The following is a 23,233-nucleotide window of genomic DNA, read 5'->3' as shown; positions in this document are numbered from 1 at the left end:
GGGCCTGCTGATCTCATGCTCTTCTAAACGAAGTCAGTGCGAATAGAAGAACCACTTAAAGAGTCAGTAACTACTCTGAGACTGACTCTGACTGTTCAAATGGAGCCTCTGATAAACCTTCCAAGACCACAGAAAGGTCCCAAGAAGGAACTCGCTGCCTGCAGATTGCCTCAGGTGTCTGGCACCATGCAAAAATTGAGATGCCAAGGGGTGCCTCCCCACAGAAGCTCTGACAAAGGTACATGGCAACCGGAAATAACAACCACATATACTATACTTTAAGGGTAACAGGAGCTAACCCTGTTGAGAAGCACTCTTAGAGGAACTCCAGCACTGTACCAGCCAGGCAGTTGACTGGGTTCAAGTGCCTCTGTTTATACCACGACTCAAAAGTATGGTGGCCGAGAGAGCTCAACACGCTGCAACTGAAGAAAACACATGCAAATAGAAAAACACCTGCAAATTAAGAAAACATCTTCACCAGTTTCACAACACATGTGTGCTCCAAATACTCACAACTCAAGACATGCTTATTGCTCGTGAGCATCCCTATGCCCTAATCCCTTTGAAGGGCAGAGGGCAGAGCCCTTGAAGTGGGGACTTTGGAGTGAGCAGGGCACTTGTGTGCCATTATGTAGCCGTTTGGAACGCACTTGGTGAAGGGAGCAAAGAAAGACAACGCAATTCCCTCATTATTTCACCTGGGATGTTCCCATGACAACATAGCATGGTGTCCATCAGCTGAATAGTTGTTATTACCATAAATATCGTATTATTGCTGTTAACATAACTGTTGCAAATAAATATAGATTTTATACAAAAAAGTTTTTAATATATATACAATATATTTGTGTGTGAGTGTCTCAACTTTAAAACTTGCCATCTCATCTTTGGACCCTATATTACCTAACATTTCTTATGAAACTTATTTCTGTCAGGTCCATTAAGTCAAGAACAGAGACAATAAAAATAATTAAAGAATTATATTGAATAGATTGCAAACAGGTTGATGTTCCTGAATTGAAATTTGGCGGTATGGCTCTGTTTAGGGAGTCCTCTGACCTTTCATGAGCACCATGAAATAGCAGAGAGTCAGAGGACAGCAGCAGCAGCAGCAGCATTAGGGAACGCTCACACAGTTTAGGACTGTGAGAGCTAAAATATCCCCCCTGTGAACAGAGCAGGCAACATGACATAACGCAAATGCCACGTTGTGCATAAGGAGGAGCTGGGGAGGTGGCGGGCAGCAGAAGCGAGCAGCATGCATGTATGAGCAACTGAATGTGCTTTAAATAGGGTGCCTTGTTTGAGCTTTGGCCATTGAGCAGCGAGGGGAGTTAACCAGCTAATGCAGCTCAGCTGGAGCAGATCAGCTGACGGGACAGTGTTGTTAGCAAACAGCATTAGCAGCGTCTTGACTACCTGGCCTGCCAGAACTGACACTGACGCTCAATTTTTGTCAGGTCCATTAAGTCAAGAACACAGACAATAAAAATAATTAAAGAATTATATTGAATAGATTGCAAACAGGTTGATGCTCCTGAAATGAAATGTGGCGGTATGGCTCTGTTCAGGGAGTCCTCTGACCTTTCATGAGCACCATGAAATAGCAGAGAGTCAGAGGACAGCAGCAGCAGCAGCATTACGCCTGATTCACACCGGACGCTGAAGCGACGCGGAAGCGGCGCGGAACGGAGGCCGCTTCCTTCCGGCGCCCATGTTAACCTATGGTGTCGTTCACACCGTGAAGCGCCAGTTTCGGCGTCTGGTCTATTTTTTGCGCGACCGCGAGTGATCCGCGTCCATTCCGGCAGGAAGTCACACCAAGAAACACGAGACATCCGGTCAATTGTCAAAATATAAGCAATTTTCAAATTAAAATACCGCGAGTGACAAATGCGATCATATTTGTGTATCTAAACAGACTAGAAAGATGAAAACAAACAAAGAAAAAACACAACAAAATAGATTTAATAAATTTGAAGAGAGGATGTATATTTCAACGGTATATCTACACTACTACCATATTCTCTCTCTGGCTGCGTGTGTGTCTCGACAACGGATTAATAAAAGAAGTGTACAAACTTCTTGGTTACAGAAACATGGTGTATTCATTTTATGAGGTTATTTACTTACCCATGATGTAAAAAAAAGCTCTGAATAAACAACAACTGAGCAGAAGCACTTGTCGACCGCCGCGGAGAATACGCGTCTGGTGTGAACAGGCAGGCGCCGGACCGCGCGTGATTTTCCGTTCCGCGTCGCTTCGGCGTCCGGTGTGAACCAGGCGTTAGGGAACGCTCACACAGTTTAGGACTGTGAGAGCTAAAATATCCCCCCAAACAAAACCACACCTGGCAATCCTCTGAGATACAGAGGATGATTTTATTTTAACAATTTATATGCTTAGTAATCTACAAATATACACGGATAATTTGCAATATGTTATAATCAGATGAGTCCTGACCACCCATGAGTTAGCAGAATCAGGGGACAGCAGCAGCAGTATGTTCTGATCAGATGAGTCCCCTGACCATTCATGAATTAGCAGAGTCAGGGGACAGCACAGTATGAGGAGATAGCAGCCGCATATAGGGACAGCATTATCAGCATGAGGGGATGCAGCAGCAGCATAAGGGCTCTCACATTATTTTGACTAGATGAGCTATTCCCCCCAAAACAGAAATTGAGTGTCTCGAATTAAATTATGGTAAAAATTATTAATTAATTACTGAAATGACTATTCAAGACCGCAATAGCTAAAACATGCTGTTAACTAGAATTATCTGTCTTTGAACTGTTTTGACAGTCTATAGTGTAAGCGCTATGAAGAGATGACTAAGCCACCTTCTGAGAAACAAGCTAGATGAAGGAATTAAACAGCTTTTTACCAGCGTACAGATCAGCAGAAGCGAGCAGCATGCATGTATGAGCAACTGAATGTGCTTTAAATAGGGTGCCTTGTTTGAGCTTTGGCCATTGAGCAGCGAGGGGAGTTAACGAGCTAATGCAGCTCAGCTGGAGCAGATCAGCTGACGGGACAGTGTTGTTAGCAAACAGCATTAGCAGCGTCTTGACTACCTGGCCTGCCAGATCTGACGCTGACGCTCAATTTAAACATAACATGACAACAATTGTACAATGCAACTGATGTATATATTAACATCTTTTCCTCGTGTTCTTTTTCTCTATCTTTTGTATTTATTTATTTAAATTTTCAGCTCATTGTTCTTTTTTCATTAGTATTCTGATGACATTGAACATATTGTTAGTACATTTTGTATATTGTATACAAAGTTGTATGTCATAAAAATGTAATCTCTGTATTTTTTGCAAAAAAAAAAAAAATTCTATTTGCATGTGTTTTCTTCAGTTGCAGCACGATGAGCTCTCTCGGCCACTGTAAAAAAGAGCTGCAGACTGCATTGTGGCGACCATATCAGCTTAGGGAGATGGCAGATAACATTTGCAAGCCATCTGCTTGGTGGCAGGGAGGGCCAGAACTGTGGCCCAATTGAGAATTTTTTATTTATTTGTTTGCATATCTAACTCCTCAAAGCTGGATGCATTTTTAACATTTAACTCCACATTGTCAAATGCAGTGAGTAAATTAACCAGACAATTTGTTACATGGACAGGTTAGAATATACTAAATATATATGTTATATAATATTATATGTTCCGCTCTCACCTCAACTTCAAGCATAATCCACACGCCGCCTCGACAAACAAGCCACGAGGTTCCTTTCAGAGTCGGTAGAGAGGACAAGAGATTAAGGACATGATCAGGGCATGAGGACATGATCAAAGTCACTGCCTCTTCCGACACAGTACCCGAAGCACAAGGCGCAAATGCCTGATTAGTCAACAAGAGAGCCAGGCAGGAGCGGAGCTTCCTCATCATGAAATTGCTCACAAAGAGGACAGTAAGCCTTTCCGAAGGCTGAACGAGCATGCTTCGCTCTCAAACACATAACGCACAAACAATGCGTGTTGTCCCCAATAATAAAGTGGGAGCATGGCAACACACAATTCCTAACTTATCATTTCTGCTGGCCATACAAAACACATATTGGGACAAATTTATGAACGAAAAGCTACTTCCTGAAAAAAAAAAGAAGCTGGTGATTCTGTGATGTATGTGCCCTTTTATGTTCTTGCTGACGTGCTACGCTACGTCACCTAACCTCAGACGTGCTTCAGACACCGGTCACACAGAATCGTTCCCATAGCGTCAGTGCCATGATGCAGTGTCGAGTTCCATTCGAAAGGGAGCTATGTGTTTTGTGTGCGTGTTCTCACTTACAAGTGTGACTGACTTACTGCATGCAGAGAAAATGTATATGTATATTTCTTTTCATCTACTCCTGCGTTCTTTAGAACATTTGTGGTAAATTCGTGGCAGATAGAATCTTTTTATGTTCATGTAAGTATATACATGTTAATAAATTTTGCTGGGTTTATTCATACATATACCAAAACCATAGATCAAATTATCATGTAATTGATTGAAAAGTTGTTGAACAAGAAATCTGTAGTTGCCTTAATGAATGTATTTTCTGAAGGAAGCATTTTGCATTGACAAAACAAAATAGTGTTACTTAGAATAATTTTTAAGACAGTAAGTATTCTGTCATCATTCTGTCATTCTGTCATTGATAATGCATCAGGTTTCATTTACTTTTTTAAAGTTTCTTTTTTACAGTGCATGTACACACACCTAATACAAGAATCTGCAGATTTCCTGCTATGAAGACAAGACTACAATATGCAATAAAAACACTACTGATCACAATTTAATATGCAAATAGATGCTGGAAAGTCACTTTTGAAGTAAACATTTTTTTTCTTGGGTCACTCTTCAATTGGAGTGGCAAAAAAGAAAAGAAAAAATAGAAAAAATCCTTGTTTGTTTAATAGATTAATATCATATACCAAGTAAAATGGAAGCTTAAATATGTTTTAATTTTTAATTAATTTATGCGATTTATGCATTTATGCATTCAGCTGCGAATGTCTGTGTCAGTATTTGAAGTAATTTTGGATTCTGGTTTGTTCTAAAATGAGGATTATGCAACTTAAGGAAGTCATTAAGACAAAAAAAATTGCTTTATTAAAAATTCAGTTCCCTTTCAGTTCGGTCACGTTCGACATAGTCGGACGTACCGTACTGATTGGGATCACGCTTAGGGAGCCTGTCATCTTCGAGTATTGAAAAAACGAGCCAATGCACATTGGCCTGCGAGATTTACATCTGCGAGATTTACATCCGTGAAGGTGGAGTCCCCATCCCCATGCCCCGCTCTAGCGCCCCTTCTGGCCCACCCCAGAAGAGAGCTACTGCGCCGTGTGGGATGGGTGATCTGAGGATCACAGTGAGGGCTTCCCCACCCAGTAACCAGTCCTCATGGGCCCCCACTCCTCTGTCACACCGCAGCCGGTGGAGCTCCCTATTGAACGTGCTGGTCCCTCTGTAGTGGACCGACCAGCCATTTCATTCGGGGCTCCTCCTGAGGATAGGATGTTGATCACTGCATCAGAAAGGGAGCTGGACTCTGGAGATGACGACTCAGCTGCGCTACCTCCTTCTGGGAGAGTAGCGTTTCCCGAGCTGGATCCAGAAATGTCAGCTATGCTGAAATGGGCCGCTGAGACAGTCGAGCTCGCATGGAACCCTCCACTGTGTCCCGAAACACCAGCACAGTGTGTGCAGCCCTGTAAAGCCTTGCCACCCCCCAGCCCCCTCTTGTATCGCCAGCCGGAAGCCATTTGCGTTTCGAGGACCCAATTACGCCTTCTCACGCACCACCTGCCGACCTGTGGAGACGGGTAAGTGTTGCACCGCACACTCAGACCCCACTTCGGGCCGTCCTCGGGCCTTCCGAGTCGGGTCCCTGTCATCCACTTCGCTGCCCCACCCCGGGTATGTCTGTGGTGCCTCTGGTCCCCCTGGCCCGGTTTGTGGAAGCCTGGAGAGTGCTTCCCAACCGGTCCAGCTGGCTCCTCCGCACCATCAGACGCGGCTATATGATTCAGTTCGGCTGACGTCCGCCCAAGTTTAGAAGTGTTCGTTACACTGCAGTGTTGAGCGAACGTGCCCCTGTCATGCGTGCGGAGATCGCAGTCCTCCTGTCAAAGAATGTGATAGAGCCGGTCCCTCCAGCCGATATGAAGACCGGCTTCTACAGCCCGTACTTCATTGTACCCAAGAAAGGCCAATCTTGGACCTGCGAGTCTTGAATCGGGCCCTTCACAAGCTTCCCTTCAAGATGCTAACACAGAAATGCATTTTCGAATGCATCCGTCCCCGAGATTGGTTTGCAGCAACCTGAAGGACGTTTACTTTTATGTCTCCATCCTGCCGCGACACAGGCCATTCCAGTGCTTTGCGTTCAAGGGTCGAGCATATCAGTACAAAATCCTACCCTTCGGGCTAGCCCTGTCGTCCTGCGTCTTTACGAAGGTCGCGGAGGCGGCCATTGATCCCATGAGAGAGCGTTGTGTTCGTGTCCTCAACTATCTCGACGACTGGCTGATACTAGCTCAGTCTCGGGAGCAGTTGTGCGAGTACAAGGACTTGCTGCTCCAGTATATCAGTCAACTAGGAAAAGAGGGGGTGGGGCGCTATTGAGTACCGCATGGAGTAGACGTGTTCTGCTGAGCTCCTCTCCATATTTCTAATTATTCGGTCATTGTTTTAATTTCTCTGGGGTTTTTTCCACCGGCATTACTTTATAATTGTCTTTGTTGAAGAGCTGTATAATGACTAAGCCAAAAGCTGAAAGGGGAAAGAAGTTGGATAAAGCATTGAATGAATCTCCTGCTCAGTCACAGTCGGAGATGGCAGAACAGGCCGCGGCATCCCTGGGGTCGAGTGGTGAAGCTGACGCGGAATCTACCAGTATTCTTCTGGCAATACAGAATATGAACAAAACGATGACTGATCGATTTGATCTTCTGGAAGCATCTTTGGCGTCCACTCAAGCATCTTTAGTGTGCCTTGGGAATAGAATTAAGGAGGTGGAGAATGCTACTGCCGATTATGACCGCCGCCTTTCCCTCGTCGAGCAGAAGTGCGCAAAAGTACAGTCAGAGAACAAATCCCTCCGCGAGAAGGTGATCGATCTGGAGGCTCGCTCCAGACGGCAAAACATTAAAATTGTCGGCTTACCTGAGAAGATAGAGAATGGGCGCCCCACGGAATTTCTGACTAAGTTTATTCCAGACCTGCTGGGTGCTAGCAACTTCTCAAGGCCGTTGGAAGTGGATCGAGCTCATCGTCTGGGGAGGCAACTTTCTAGAGAAGACGCGCTGCCGCGTGTGATGATAGCCCGGATTCACCACTTTCAAATAAAGGAAAAAATACTTCAACTGGCTCGTCAACAGTTTCCTCTGCGCTACATTTTTCGCGATCTTCCAGCTGAAATAATGAAGCAGCGACAGGCATTCAATGATGTCAGGAAGCATCTTCGAGAAGCCAGTGTGAGAAGCGACTTCATTTATCCAGCAAGGCTGCGCGTCACTCATGGTACCACTGACAAGGTATTTTCCTCGCCCAAGGAGACTGAGGCCTTCATCGAGATGCCGTCTTGAAAAGCATTTATTGCCTACATGTATGCTGGCGTAACATGCTCTGGTATGTGACTTTTATTCAACAGCTACCGTTAACGTTACTCAGACTGGGACATTTATATGACCGTTTCCTTTGTTCATAGCTTGTTCAAGTGATTGGAGAGGGAGCTAGGGCCTTCTAGCTGTAATTTCGCTGTTACAACCCCTCAGTGAGTTTTTGGGATACGTGTTCTCACTTTGTTTGGGAAAGTGGGATGGGGGTTGGGGGGTAATGTTCTTTTTCCGCTAGTTGCTTTTATTTTATTTTTTTACCATTAATTGTTTTGAAAGGGCGCCAGGCTTGTACATTGTTTATTCTCAACTTTTGTATGAATCCTAGTTTACTTTCAAAGGGCAGCGGCATCACTTTTACCAGCTGGAACGTGCTTGGCCTGGGTCATGTGATCAAGCGAGCTAAAGTATTTTCACATTTGAAATCTCTGTCCGCTGATGTGATGTATTACAGGAGACCCATATTAGGCCCACGAGAGAGAAGATGCTTAAATGCAGCTGGGTTAGCCATATCTTTCAGTCCACGTTCTCTAGCAAGGCAAGAGGAGTTGCAATTTTAATCTGTAAGACAGTTCCTTTTAGACATGTTTACACTTTGAGTGATCCAAACGGTCGATATATTTTGGTAGCTGGTTACATTTATTCATTTCATGTTACACTTCTTAATGTATATGGACCTAACTTTGATGACCCTACTTTCTTTACTAAAATATTTAATTTACTGTCTGATTTGACTGTTTCACATGTTATTGTAGGTGGTGATTTTAACCTGTTAAGCTGCAACCCCACTTTTGAAAAATCCCAAGAAATGACATACCCAAACTGAAACAGATACAGTTCATGAACCCTTTGTACTAAAAGCACAAGTATGATCTCATTTGAAAGCTGACACCTGGCAGTTTATTGTAAATGTAGAATTAATTATTGTCATAATGACAAAAATTGTTATAAATAACTTCAAAGTTTTGTAAAGTTATTAGAAATTATTTTTTATGAAACATCCTCATGAAAAAAAAATTGAAGTTGGCACTGGAGCAATCTAGAAATGCACTACAGCTAATGCCACATGTCTAAACATTTTATGTTTAAAATCTTAAGATAATAAGTCCAAAACTCTGTATTTAGTGAAATGTTTTTCAACACCATGTCATGTGACTTTATTTTGATTTGACGCTAAAATGCTACTGATGTTTATTGTCATCTTCTAACCATCTATCCAGTATATTGTCTTTATTGTTTTGTGGTGCAAACGAGCCCCATTCAGTCTCAGTCTCCCCCTGCACACATTCACACCTCTCCAGCCTGGTTATGGCTCTAAATATGCATTTCTTTTGTCTGCATTATAGTTACTAACGACTGGCTATTCACAGGCTATTCATATAGTTTCAGTCACTAATTTCTTTTCTTAAAGTTCACCCTTACATTTTAAACTGTATCAAATGCATTTCTTGAATAAAGAAACATTTCAGTAAGCATTCAAAAAATAATAAAAATATAACTTCTAGGTGGCAGGTGCACCTAGGGCTAGCTAGCATGTTAGCTTAGCACACCATCAATACACGACAATTTATGAGATTAAAACCATGTTTGTGCTTATAAACTTACTTTATAAAGCAAATCGAGTATTTTAAATAATTTTTTGTGATCTAATTTGGCTTCAGATAAAAAATCAGACAGAAAATATACTATTGGATAGTGTTCTGCACAACGATTCTATATAGATTAGCATTACATTATAAATATAATCTATTATTATGGAAATACCTGGCATGGATTGAAAAACACAGGTAACTCAAATATCATAGCAAACATGTTTATTGTCTTCAAAACTGCATGTTACAGCCATAGTTACAGCGCGATCTCGTTAGCTTTGTGTGTGTTCGAGGCTTCCTGGATTGTCACATGATTATGGCACTTCTTCATGTGTTCTATATATGGACTAATACTGTGCACAGGGCGGCGAGGGCGCCCTCAGGCTATTGGTATGAATTGAAAACACAGTATCAGAGTTATGCAAACGCTCATAATGATTACATCGACGCATTTGGGTATAAATTCAATAAATATTATTCCTGTCTATAGAAATCTGATGTAAACCTATGAGAATATATCAATATTTCTCCAAATCTGCACATTTTTGAGCTAAAGCCCTGAGGCACGTTGTTTTGTGTATCGCTGTCATGACGACGGCACGGGAGTTTTTTTATGAATGAAAGCGGCTGACGCGCATAATTCATATCAAAGGTATCGACTAATTTTTTCATTTCATAACTCCTGACACAAATTAAGAAATAACTGTCGCTATAAGTTTCTCAGAATACAATAGTGGTCAAATTCTGAAACTTGAGTCTTATATCTTTTTAATGATGTATAGTTTGTCAAGGTATAACATTAAATCTGATAGTAACTTTGAACTATATATAAATAAAACCGCTTCAGTGCGTCCGCGCTCTGGCAACGGCAACACCAATTTTTGTCGTTGTTCTCTGTACTGACAGCACTCCAAATTTACCAAAAAATGAGCTCAATGTTAAAATTGACCGGAGTTCTCCTTTAACTGTGTGCTTGATAATGTATTGGACAGGTCAGCCCAAATAAGCCAGTTAACTTCTGCCTCCATAGTTTTAAAAAACCTTATGTCCTCTATGAATCTGGTTGATATATGGAGACTGATACACCCCACAGGTAGAGACTATTCTTTTTTTTCACAAAGGCACAAGTCTTTTTCTAGAATAGATAATTTTTTGCTTGACTCAAAACTTATATCAAACGTGATCTCCTCAGACTATCACAACATCTTAATTTCTGATCATTCTCCGACTTCAGTGGTTCTTGATCTTGGACATAAGACTAAACCACATTGTTGGCGTTTTCATCCTTCTCTACTTTCTGATGTATCATTTTGCCAATTTATATCTGAAAAAATCTCAGATTTTCTGGATAATTCTGAAGTCACTGACTCCACTTTATGGGAATCTTTTAAGGCTGTGATTAGGGGTCATATTATCTCTTTTGAGTCTTCGGACAGACGGGCCAAACGTAGGCGCCTTGCAGAAATAGAAGAGGAATTATCTCAATTGGAACCCTACTATAAAATTTCCTCTAGCCCCTCTACTTTACAGAATATTCTTAAATTAAAGTATGAATACAATACTATTTTATCAGGGCAGGTATGGGATCAGTTGTTGAGGATAAGACAAAAATATTTTGAGTTAGGGGATAAGCCCCATAAATTGCTGGCGCGACAGCTGAGGTGTTTACAAGCAAATAAAGCCATACACAAAATTAAATCAAAAGCAGGGGGCATGCTTGTGGATCCTAAAGGTATAAATGATCGCTTTAGAGAATATTATGAACAATTATATACATCAAAAGCAAAAGGGGACATTTCTAATTGGCTAGGACATTTTAATCTTCCTAAATTGAGTGATGCTGCCTGTGAGGCTTTAAATTCTGAAATTACAATTCCAGAGATTGTTGATTCTATAAAATCTTTTCCTAATGGCAAGGTGGCGGGGCCAGACGGTTTTGGCATTGAATTATATAAAAAATATTCTGGAAAGCTGGCTCCCCTTTTACTGAGGATGTTCACTCATTCTCTTGAAACTCAAAAATTCCCTGACACATTATACGATGCTAATATCTCACTAATATTAAAAGAGGGTAGGGATGAGACTGATCCTTCATCTTATCAGCCTATTGCATTGCTTAACTCTGACATTATTTTTTTTACAAAATTATTAGCTAATAGGTTAAATAAATATATTTCATCCATTATACATATGGATCAAACTGGTTTTGTTCCTAATAGGTTTTCATTTTTTAATGTTAGAAGATTAATGAACATAATGTACCATAAATATAAAAAAGGTTCTAAAGTTGCTGCTCTGTGCTTAGACGCAGAAAAGGCTTTTGATCAGGTGGAATGGCCTTATATGGTGAGAGTTATGGAGGAGTGTGGGTTTGGTAGTCGTTTTGTGTCATGGATTACAACATTATATGCTCACCCAACCTCTTCCGTACTCACAAATCAAGAAAAGTCAAAGTACTTTTTATTACATCGAGGGACACGTCAAGGATGTCCCCTCAGCCCTTTGCTTTTTGCAATTGCGATCGAACCCCTTGCGATCAGTATTAGAAACAATCCATCTATTGAGCCTGTGAGACTGGGAAATGTAGATCATCACATCTCCTTATACGCAGATGATGTTGTTCTCTTTTTGTCAAATCCTGAGCAGTCGGTCCCTTTACTGTTAGATCTTATAGAAACATTTGGTACAGTCTCTGGATATACAATTAATTGGCAGAAGAGTGAATTCATGTCTTTAAGTGCTGATCTTGATACTGAATTCTTACACAATCTCCCTTTCAAAATTACAGACAGACTTAAGTATCTTGGAGTTGTTTTGTCCAAAAACCCTAAATTAATAAAAAGTTGAATTTTCTTCAGAAATTGGAGGATTTAAAGATAGACATTGGCAAATGGAGAACTCTTCCCTGACACTGCTATTTTCACCCCAGTATATCGAAATCATGCATTTCCCCCTTCTCTCTCAGATGCAACATTCAACATGTGGAGGCTAAATGGTATTGTTACCTTGGAGGATTTATATATTAACAAACATTTTGCTTCTTTTGCTCAATTAAAAGAGAAGTTTTATCTACCCACAAGACACTTTTTCTGACATTTACAGATTAGAAATTATGTACGCCATACAGTGCCTAATTTTGAATCTCTGCCAGAGGAAAGGAGGATTTAAAGACTATTGTTGGGCTCGCCTGATTCCAAACATTTGATTTCAGATTTTGTTATTGTGTTTTCTGAAGAAATGAGTTATTCTACACATTCTTTAAAAAATGCTTGGGAGGAGGAATTGGGTATACAGATTGGAGCTGAAGTGTGGGAGGAGAGCCTTAGCAGGGTTCGTTCTTGTTCTGTTAACTCTAGGCATCAGTTAATTCAATTTAAGGTGATGCATAGGTTGCACTATTCAAAATCTAAATTACATACATAGGATTTTCCCCACCGTTTCTCCTACATGTGACTGGTGTAAATCTGCAGAGGGCTCTCTTACCCATCTCTTTTGGACATGCCCTAAACTTCACGAGTTTTGGTGTAACATATTCAAGTGGTTCTCTGACATGTATGGTTTTGTGCTTAACCCTGATCCAGAGTTTGCATTATTTGGATATTCTGTTTATCTGTCAGACCATAATGTCTCTGTACAAAGCACTAAGAGCATCATTCTAAGACTCTGGAAATCAGATATTGTTCCTCAGTTCAAGACCTGGTTGACTTGCCTCATTGGAATACTCCACATGCAGAGAGTGCAGTATGGAATTATGGGTAACCTTGAGAAATTTTACAGTATATGGCAACCATTTCTGGATCATCTTACCCAGTTTAACACTGACTCTGACCAGTAATGTAGAGCATTGTATGCTGTCTGCTCTGCCCTCTACTGAATTTGTGCTTGTGCTTCATTACTGAAACTGCATACGCCCTGATTGTTCTTAGTTTTTAATTTATCCTTTTTTAATTTTTCCTTCTTTTTTTTTCTGTTTTCCTTTTTATATTATCGTTATTAATGGTGGATGATATTAATAGATATTTAGGCCTATATTCTAATTTCTGTTGATATTATCATTCATTGAGTTGTATACATTTTCTAAATGTATTTTGTTTTCTTTTGCTTTTTTGTAAAATGTAAAATTCTAATAAAAATACTTGGGCAATACAATGGGCATGTAGTAGCGGGGGTCTGGGCGGGCCCCCAACTGCATTGGCACATCAACTGCCTCGAGTTGCTAGCAGTACACCTTGCTCTGAGATGCCTCAAAACGCGACTGCTCGACAAGCATGTACTGGTCCATTTGGACAACACTGCGACCTTTGCCTACATCAACCATCAAGGTGGTCTAAGTGCCACTTATATCCCGGGCCTGCTCAATCGTGCCGTCGCCGAGCTCTCACGACAGCCTGTGGCCCCGGGAGAGTGGAGACATTGAGTGATGTTCTTCTCACCGAGAAGACCACCGAAGATGTTCGATCGGTACTGTGCTTTCCTTCCTGCAAGATGGGTTGGAGCTTGGGCTGTCTCCCTCCACCCTCAAAGTGTATGTTGCCTCCATTGCCGCACATCACGATGCAGTTGACGGGAAATCAGTGGGGAAGCATGACCTGATCGTCAGGTTTCTGAGGGGAGCGAGGAGACTGAATCCAACCTGCCCCCCTCTATACCCTCTTGGGACTTAGTGCTGTCGGCACTGTAGAGACCTCCCTTTGAGCCATTGCAAGCAGCGGAGTTAAAAGTCCTGTCTATAAAAACAGTTCTCCTGCTTGGTTTGGCCTCTATCAAGAGGGTAGGGCACCTGCACGCATTTTCGATCGACAAGTCATGCCTGGAATTTGGGCCAGCCAAATCCCAAGTCATCCTGAGACCCCGGACTGGACATGTGCCCAAGGTTCCTACCACTCCCTTTCGGGACCAGGTGGTGAACCTGCAAGCGCTGCCCCCGGAGGAGGCAGACCCAGCCCTGGCTTTTCCCTGTCCCGTCCGCACTCTGCGCCTGTATGTGGACAGAACGCAAAGCCTCAGGACCTCAGACCAGCTCTTTGTCTGTTACGGAAGCCAGCAACAAGGGAAAGGCTGTCTCCAAGCAGAGGTTGGCCCTCTGGATAGTGGATGCCATCATCTTGGTGTATTAATCCCAAGACGCACTATGCCCCCCCGGGTTGCAAGCCCACTCCACTCTGAGTGTAGCTTCTTCCTGGACTCTGGCACAGGGTGCCTCGCTGACAGATATTTGTAGAGCTGCTGGCTGGGCGACACCAAACACATTCGCTAGATTCTATAGCATACGTGTCGAGCTGGTAGCTTCCCGTGTGCTCTTTTCGCATAGAAGCCAGTCAACACCGTAAGCCCCACTCGAAGTGTCGGCTTGCTGTGCCATTCCCCTCCTATGGACTGGATACGTGCGCCATTCTTGCTCCAGTAGAGTTCCTCTTTAGCCGAACCCTGTTGAGTTCCTATACACCCCTCGGCGACGGACGTGGTGGAGCGTCCGATGCCAGGCTTAACACTCGTATGCAATGGTGGAACCTGTGCTAGGCTAGGTCCCATAAGTTGTGATCCCTACGGCGATCCCATATGTGTATTCTTCCACGGTTCTTCCTGTGTCTTTCCCTTGGCAGAGCTTCCTCTGCCGTCTCTGACCGGTGTTGTCTCCCCCCTGCTATAGGCCGGAGCCACCTCAGTGACATTCCATATGTTGTACTGCCCGGAAACGGCCAGTCCATATGTATAACCTCCACATGATACCTCCCTACAGGCAGGATGTGGCTTCCGCAGCATCTCCCTTTCCACCAAAAAGGCACGCTTTCCCAGTGTTATCCAAGTCTGTCTGAGTGGGTCATGCGGAACAGCAGTGGACTTCCCTGGCCTAAGTCCTGTCCCATCTCCGCCTCAATAAATGCGGGGGATTCAGGAGGCTTTCGCTAGGCACTGGAAGGTGGCATCACTAGGTGGCTTGTTAATTGGGATCCCAATCAATATGGTACGTCCGACTACATCGAACGTGACCGAACTGTGTAACCCTCGTTCCCTGAAGGAGGGAACGGAGATGTAGTCCCAAAGCCACTAGTGCTGGATCACCACTGACCCTGGGCTCTGCTCGACTCCTCAGCGAAAAACAAGCGGTGTGTGCATCCGCTTCCATATTTATACCCGCGCTGCGGGGCGAAGCAGGAATGTGCATTGGCTCGTTTTTCAATACTCAAAGATGACAGGCTCCCTAAGCGTGATCCCAATCTGTATGGTACGTCCAACTAGGCCTACGTTCCCTCCTTCAGGGAACGAGGGTTACATATGTAACTGAGACGTTTTATGTGCCCCTATTTCCACCAATGGAGAATATATTTATTTTCTTTCCTTTTTCTTTTCTTTTTTTTTTGGACATAAATCAAAAAAGATGAAAAATGGCCTGTGTTTAAAAGATTACATTTTCAATAAAAATATATATAATGTTTACCAAAGACAATAATAATTCGGGCTAATTTAATTGTTAATTGGTTCGGGCTAATTTAACTTATAGTTAGGGATTTAAATAAACTGTCAAATATTGTGGCTTGTTAAAAAAAGGGTGTGCTATTAACTATATAACATAATTGTATACTCTATACAATTTTCAGCTGATAGAAAATAAATCAAGCAAAACAATCACACATACTTATAGTATACTGATCAGGGCTGGACTGGGACAAAAAATCGGCCCGGGCATTTTGGCCCAGACCGGCCCACTATATGATCATAAACACCACCCATCTTTGCACACCCTTAATTATATGCTTACCAACTCCTATTCATTAAAACCACTAATGCCATGTAATGAGTGAGGAACGAGTGAGAGTTGACAGATGAAATAAGTAAAAATGTGACATTTATTAATACAGTCGAACTATACTTTACAGTGGTGAATCCTAAAACATGCTATAATCTGCATTGGCATAGCAATAAAAGTGTTTCTTACAGGATTTTTGGTAAAATTGTGGTGGGTGGATCTCGGTGCTTCTAGGGGGGTTTGGGATACATGAGATGTATCAGCCCAAAAAGCACGTCGGCCCACCGGGAAAATGCCCAGTATGCCCAATGGCCAGTCCAGCCATGATACTGATGGAAAGGCCAAAACCACACAGTAAAGACTACAACATCATAGAGCTCTTGTTAGTTGGATCAATAAGCCTCAACCTAGAAACCACTAAGAACACCCTAGTAACCACGAGAAAAAAGAAAAAACAAACAAAAAAAAAAACATCCTGAATGCCACAGCAACATTTTAGAACACCAAAAGCCTGACAAACCACCCAGAACACCCTAGCATTGTGGCAGCGCATTTTACTTTTTTTTTTTTCATTCTTCAGAAAATGTAAATATCTTATTTATTATTATAATACTAATAAAAATATTTTTATTTGGGGTTTATTATAAGCATTTAAAGGAGTATGGTAATGTTTTTCTTTCTTTCTTTCCCCCTTTTTTCCTTTGGCCACTCAGATAACGGCTCTTGTCTCTATTGCTTTGATGTCAGCTTGAAAGAAGAAAAAAAGCCAAACTCCTGGAGCAGCGCCCACAGCTTTGCTGATTCTGTTATTTTCTCCTGTCACCAATGTTGTGAGAACTTGAGGTGATATAAGGTGGGCTTTTGTCAACCAATGAATCCTAACGAGGCTCTGCCCATCATTTATCTAACACATGTATAGAATTGAACCAGCTTTCTGTCCCTTATGCAGGCCTTGCAATATTCCTCCAGCAACTATCCAGCAGTGACAGACAGACAAAAATAGATTTGCATCTTTCTATGGAATAGTATTAGGGGTTCATCACACAGAAAACTGTCAAAACATATCAAACACATTCATACTCTAGATAAAAGGCGATTTTAAAGAAGATTACAATTATTACAGGTGTACATAATCCTTACTGAGATGTATTTGTGGTGACATCTTTGTAGGTATCATTCGGTGGCACATATTACCATAGTCATTTATATTAGATGATATCTATTCTCAGAGGGTGTTTGTTATGGATTAGGATATGAAAAATGAAATGAAGTTGAAAGCAAATGCCCTGGCCCTGTGTGTTTTTAGAATTCTCCTTTCGATGTTCAGGAGTGTAGGAAAAATAAGTTGTTGTGGGTTTTAGCTCCATTCTCACATTTTTTCGCTTCACACCCACACTGCAAAAAAAACAAAAAAAACAAACCTTGGAACTCATGCTGTCTGTGTCTGATTCTAAGGTTGTGGTGCTCGAGGTTATGACTCGTGCTGTGGCCAAGCTGAATCTAGAGTGGCATGACGAAAAGACATAGGCCATGCAGTCTAAACTCGATGATCGCTATCTAACATCTGGCCAAGAGCAACCTCCTCATTGGCTTCTCCTGTTCTTCCCTAACCTTCACATTAAGGTGTCTAGGTCTTGGGAGAATCCGTAATCTGCATGAGGGCATAAGCAGGCCACCTCAAACAGGGATGTAGTGGAGGCTAAACGCACGTAAACGCTGTTTGCGCACCTCCCAAAATTCGGAAATAGCGTTTACCCACCTCCAAAGTGTGTTTATCCACCTCTAAATTGTGTTTATTCACCTCTAAATTTTACGTTATTTGAGCGGACTTTGCTTTTCCACTGCGTGATCGCCGATCGGTACATGATTCAAGCATTTGGGCCGTTAACGATAGAGCAGAACGAACACGCAGCGCAAACACGGAGCGGAACATTGAGCAGAGAGCGCAGTGCACCGACACACACACACGGAACAAAGAGAACGGCGAAGAAAAGACACGCTCGTGAAGTTACTAAACAAGCTGCGTGAGAATGAAACCTGATCACCGAACACGGAGGGGCGGGACGGCATATTTTCAGCCTTTTCAATAGCAGCCGCAACAGGAGATCTTTAAAACGAGGCAAAAAAAAGTGATTTTTTTTTTTATTCATTACAGGCAGCTGGTTTAATGTAGGGAGCATGTCTAAACCCAACTGTACAAGAGATTCAGAGGGAATCAAGCCTGCACCAATCAAGACTTTTCCTTTTCCCATTTTTCTGACATACTGCCTCAATATTAATATTGTTAATATTGACTGCCTCAATATTAACTTTAAAACAGAAGATAACTGTGCCTTCAAATCTCCTTTGTAAAAGCTGTACGAGTCACAACTAGTCCTTACTTTAGATGAGCTCACAAAAATAGATAACTGACAACTACTAAATGTTTTATAATACCTGAATTAATCATGAATTATAGAATGAATACATGTTAATAAAGCATTTATTAACACACTGAGTAAATATTACTATATTTAAATAGTTTATTAATCATTTTCTTGCATTTTCCAAATTATCTTATGAAGCACTGACAACTCCTAAATAAGGTTTGTAAATAATGTACTTAATTCTGATCATTAATAAAGTATGACAATTTATTATTAATGTCTATTAATGCTTTATAAAAGTTGAATTAACGATTTACTAATGCTTAACTAATGATTCGTAGCATTCAGTTAGCAATTATAGCAATTATAATTAGCAATTATAAAGTGTCACTGTTATTTCTTCTACCTTTTTTGTTTGTTTGTTTTGTTTGCATGAGGAGGTTTAGGTTTTCACTGCAGTAACCTTAAGTTATTAGGCTGGAGACTAATCACAAATGTAACTAATAGAGCAGTATAGTTTGGGCATGTACATCCATAATTGCTTTCTCACCATTTTGCATTTCCTCATCAAACGTTAATGAGCGTGCAAATGATTTCTAATAGACACTTCAGAGAGATCATCAAAGCCTCATCTAACAAAATACAGTATGTGCATATTTTATCGGCTTGCTAATAACACGACATAAAGCACTTGCAAAACTGCTGAAGTCTTCATTTCACTGCAGACCATCTTTATGTGATATTGTCAGCTCACACCCTCAGGTTATATGTAACTATATATTAGTGATGCATGTTCAACATGCAGTGTTCTGAACTTTGTTAGCATAGTGCCAAGCACAAAAGCTAATAATGTCCTTCGCAGATGCCAGCTGATGAAATATGGCACCGATGATGCCCAGTTCATAGAGTGGCCCCCTCACCGACACTACTGTGCCCTGTGGCATGTCATAATTCGATTCCTACCAAGTTATTAAGCATCCTCTGTGAGAACTGATCAGTGTGATTTAGCAGCTGATTAGGAAAATGGCTCTTACCAACAGGGTTATGTATAAATTATATTTAACAGTGTTACGTAATTAAGGTACAACACATTAGTGACTAGAGGAACTTTTAACTATTTAAATCATTGGTAAATGTATGAAATAATAGTCAGATTTTTTTATTTTTTTTAAACGTTTAGACTAAATAAAAAAAATTAGCATATTTTTTTATATTTTTTTTAATATTTGATACATCAGGCTTTTATGGCTTATATAATATTATATAGGCAACCACTTGTGGAGGGAAAAAAACAGATGACCAAATTGATTTATGCAATTTTTAACATTTTTAATTCTTTTCACATTTATTTGTATAGCACTTTTCACAATACACATTGTGAAAAGCAGCTTTACAGAAAATGTACTACAATTTAGAGTAATCTTTTCAGAAGTGACTGTGTCAAAGTATTGTCCATATGTCAAACATTTTCAGTTCTAAGGTAAAAATCAAGTAGTTAGCTATAACATCATGTATTCATTTAGGCAGAAACAATGAGCTCATTAAACCAATTTTTACCAGTTGTGATCCTAATGAGTCATACTGTATACGTAGATAATTTTTCAGTTGTTGATACAGAGTTGACGTCATCTGAAGTCCTCGCAGGGTTGGCGTCATCTTTTCACAGGTGTTGGGTCATCTAAAACCAGCCTAAATTGCAAGACAACCAAGAAGTAGCTTGAGAATAAGTCCATCAGGCTCATGTTTTGGCCAGGTCAGAGTCCAGATCTGAACTCTATAGTGAATAAATGGTCTTACTTTAAACTCAAAACAAGCTGGGAGACATTTTTCAACTACTCATGACCAGTTTAAAGCCATTAACATTTAGTGGAACAACACTGACTCTTCTTCCTGTAAAAAAGCTGTTTGCGAGTTGGGGAAGGCTATTCCATGCTAAGTTACTTTATCTACAGTATTTGTGCAATTCTTGATAAATTCCTGATAAGTGATTTGTGATTAAAATGATGAAGACCATTTAAAGACCACTAAATATTTTTGCCATTTTTGGCTTGGCCCATTAGTAATCCAGTCTAGAGGTCATGAATCCATGAGCTTTTCTGTATCAGAACCACAACAGATAACAAAACAGTTATCAAACAGATAACATGTTCCGTAGCTTAGCAATGTTTCTGAGGGGTAAGACAGCTGTTTTTGAAATATGAAATATGAACACATGAAATATGATTTTCAAAAGACAAGTTACTGTCTAATATAACACCCAGGTCTTTAACTGCAGAAGATGAAGTAACAGTACATCCTTCTAGATGCAAATTGTATTCTGTGTGCTTGATTTTGGACCAATAATAATACCTCAGTCTTATCTAAATTTATAAGAAGAAAATGATTTGTCATCCAATATTTTATATCTTTAACACACTCTGTCAACTTGGATTATTTAGAGATTTCATCTGGACATGATGAAATATATAACTAAGTATCATCAGCAGAACAGTGGAAACTAATTCCATGTTTTCTAATAATATTACCAAGGGCATAATATATTGAAAATAGCAGAGGGCTTAAAACTGACCCTTGCGGCACTTCAAGTTACTGATGTTAACTTGGATAATTCCCCATTTAAATAAACAAAATGGTAAAGGTCAGATAAGTACGATCTAAACCATTTTAATGCCTGTCCTTAAATACCACTGTAATTTTGTAATCTTATCTAAGAGTATGTCATGATATATAGTGTTGAATGCAGCACTGAGATCAAGTAAAACTAGTATTGAGATGCTGCCTTGCAACCTATCATTTTAACATGTGCAGTTTCTGTGCTATGATGGAGCCTGAATCCTGACTGAAAATTTTCATAAATATATTTTATTTTATTTATTTTTTTTTGCAAGAAGGTGCACAATTGAGCAGACACAAATTTTGTCTTGTATTTTTGCCATAAATGGAATATTTAAAATGGGTATGTAATTTGACAATTCATTTGGATCTAGTTGTGGTTTCTTAATAAGAGGCTTAATAATGGCCAGTTTGAAGGGTCTTGGGACAGTTGATAATACTGAGAAGAGGTTCTGCAACATGTAACAACTCTTTCAGTAATTTATTGGATATTGGATCTAATAAACATGTTGTTGGTTATACAAACAATAATTGAGGCTGAATTACACACCACTGCCAAAAGTTGTATTTTTACAATTGTATTTCTAATGCTGATTTCTGAAAGTCATTACAACTAAACTGTGCTGGAAAATTCATTTCAAGTGATGTCTGTTTATACAGTTGCTGATATTTATATGACCAAAAATTAAGATTAAATTATGATATCTTGTAATTTAAATATAAACAGTATAGTAGACTAAAATGTATCCCAATAATATGCCTTAGTAAGATGATATTTAAATGCTTAGTTTTATGATCGATACTCTGTAACTTTAATTTGTGGGGGGCAAACCATAAATCAATGATTGAGAGATGTACAATTAAACAACAAATAAACATTCATCAAAAGCCTCAAAAAGTATCATATTTGATACTCACATATGATTTTTCAAAATAAATTAGGATATTCAAGTAAACCTAAGTTGCTTCATTCCAGTAAGTGTTCATCTTGAAATATTACAAACAATATAAAAGTTATTCTAAATTTTACTTTATAAAAATCATTGAAGATTTCACAGAACGACATACATATAACATGACCTGAAGGGGGACAGTTTTATTTTTAATGAATTTAAATCATTTTTAATTATACTACAAGTTTATGTAAATTATACTTTTACTAGTTAATAAAAAGTATATACTGTTGTAACAAGGTTAGTTGTCCAGGGTAAGAAGGAGGTGGGAACCGGCGAATAAACAAACACAAAACAAAAGTAAAATCATCAGCCCCTCACGGATGACTGCTGCGCACACATAAACAAAACATAACATAATGTCAAGGCCTGGTCCTCTCTCGTCCTTCACTGTTGTTGCTCCTCCTTTTAGGCTTCCATAGCTCCTCCTCAGTGAGATGCGAGGCCGGTGTGTCATGCAGGTGACGCTCATTATCAATTGCCACCGTTATGTGGCCCACCCTGCTTGCCACATACCCACATCGCCCCTCACAGGCCGAGGGAAACACACAAGACTGTGCTCTACTCCCTCCCCAGTCACGGCACCTGGAGGTAAAGACAGGATACAGAGTATAGCGTGGATATTACATCATTGATAGGCGACAATGACAAGGGACGAGCCGATTTACAAATCCTTGGGAACTGCATGGAATAAATCACACTGTTCAAGTGGTTTTTGGATATTTTATTTTCAAAAATCTTACATATTGTGCCTTTAACAGTTCATCTATTGCCAAAATTATGGGGAAAAAAAAGATAAGTCAAGAATAGAAAATTATTGAAAATATTAAAATCAGGAATGTCGAAACCAATACATTGTTGAAGGATGTTTACTAACCCGGCATTTATTCTCCCAGTGTGAAGTATTTCAATGTAGAACAAATTTATACTCACTTGCATTATGTATTTCAGTTCTTATTCAATTAAGAATGCATGTTTTGCATAAACGTTCACAAGTGCTAAAACTTGGTCTCAGTTCCTAAATTATTTAAGACAATTGAAGAGGTCTCCTAACTTACTTAGGAGATGCAAGATGGCATCATGTTATGCACAGAGGTTGAGGCCACATGTTTATCTTTAATAATTTAGGGATGTAAATTGTCCTGCTGCATTAAAGTTATGGAAAATAGCTGTATTTTGTTATAATGCTTATAATATTTACATTATGACTTAATGACTTAAACACCACTCACTTAATTTAGAATTGCTTTATTGGTAGAGAAATAAAAAAAAGAGCCGGAACGTATCAGTATAGTTCCCTGAGAAGGGAATGAGACGTCGCGTCAGCTGATGCAATGG

Source organism: Abramis brama (genome assembly GCF_963993115.1).
Source record: "Abramis brama genome assembly, chromosome: 15".
In the NCBI taxonomy this organism is placed as follows: domain Eukaryota; kingdom Metazoa; phylum Chordata; class Actinopteri; order Cypriniformes; family Leuciscidae; genus Abramis; species Abramis brama.
The sequence above is the reverse complement of the archived record's forward strand: the minus strand, read 5'-3'. Positions refer to the sequence as shown.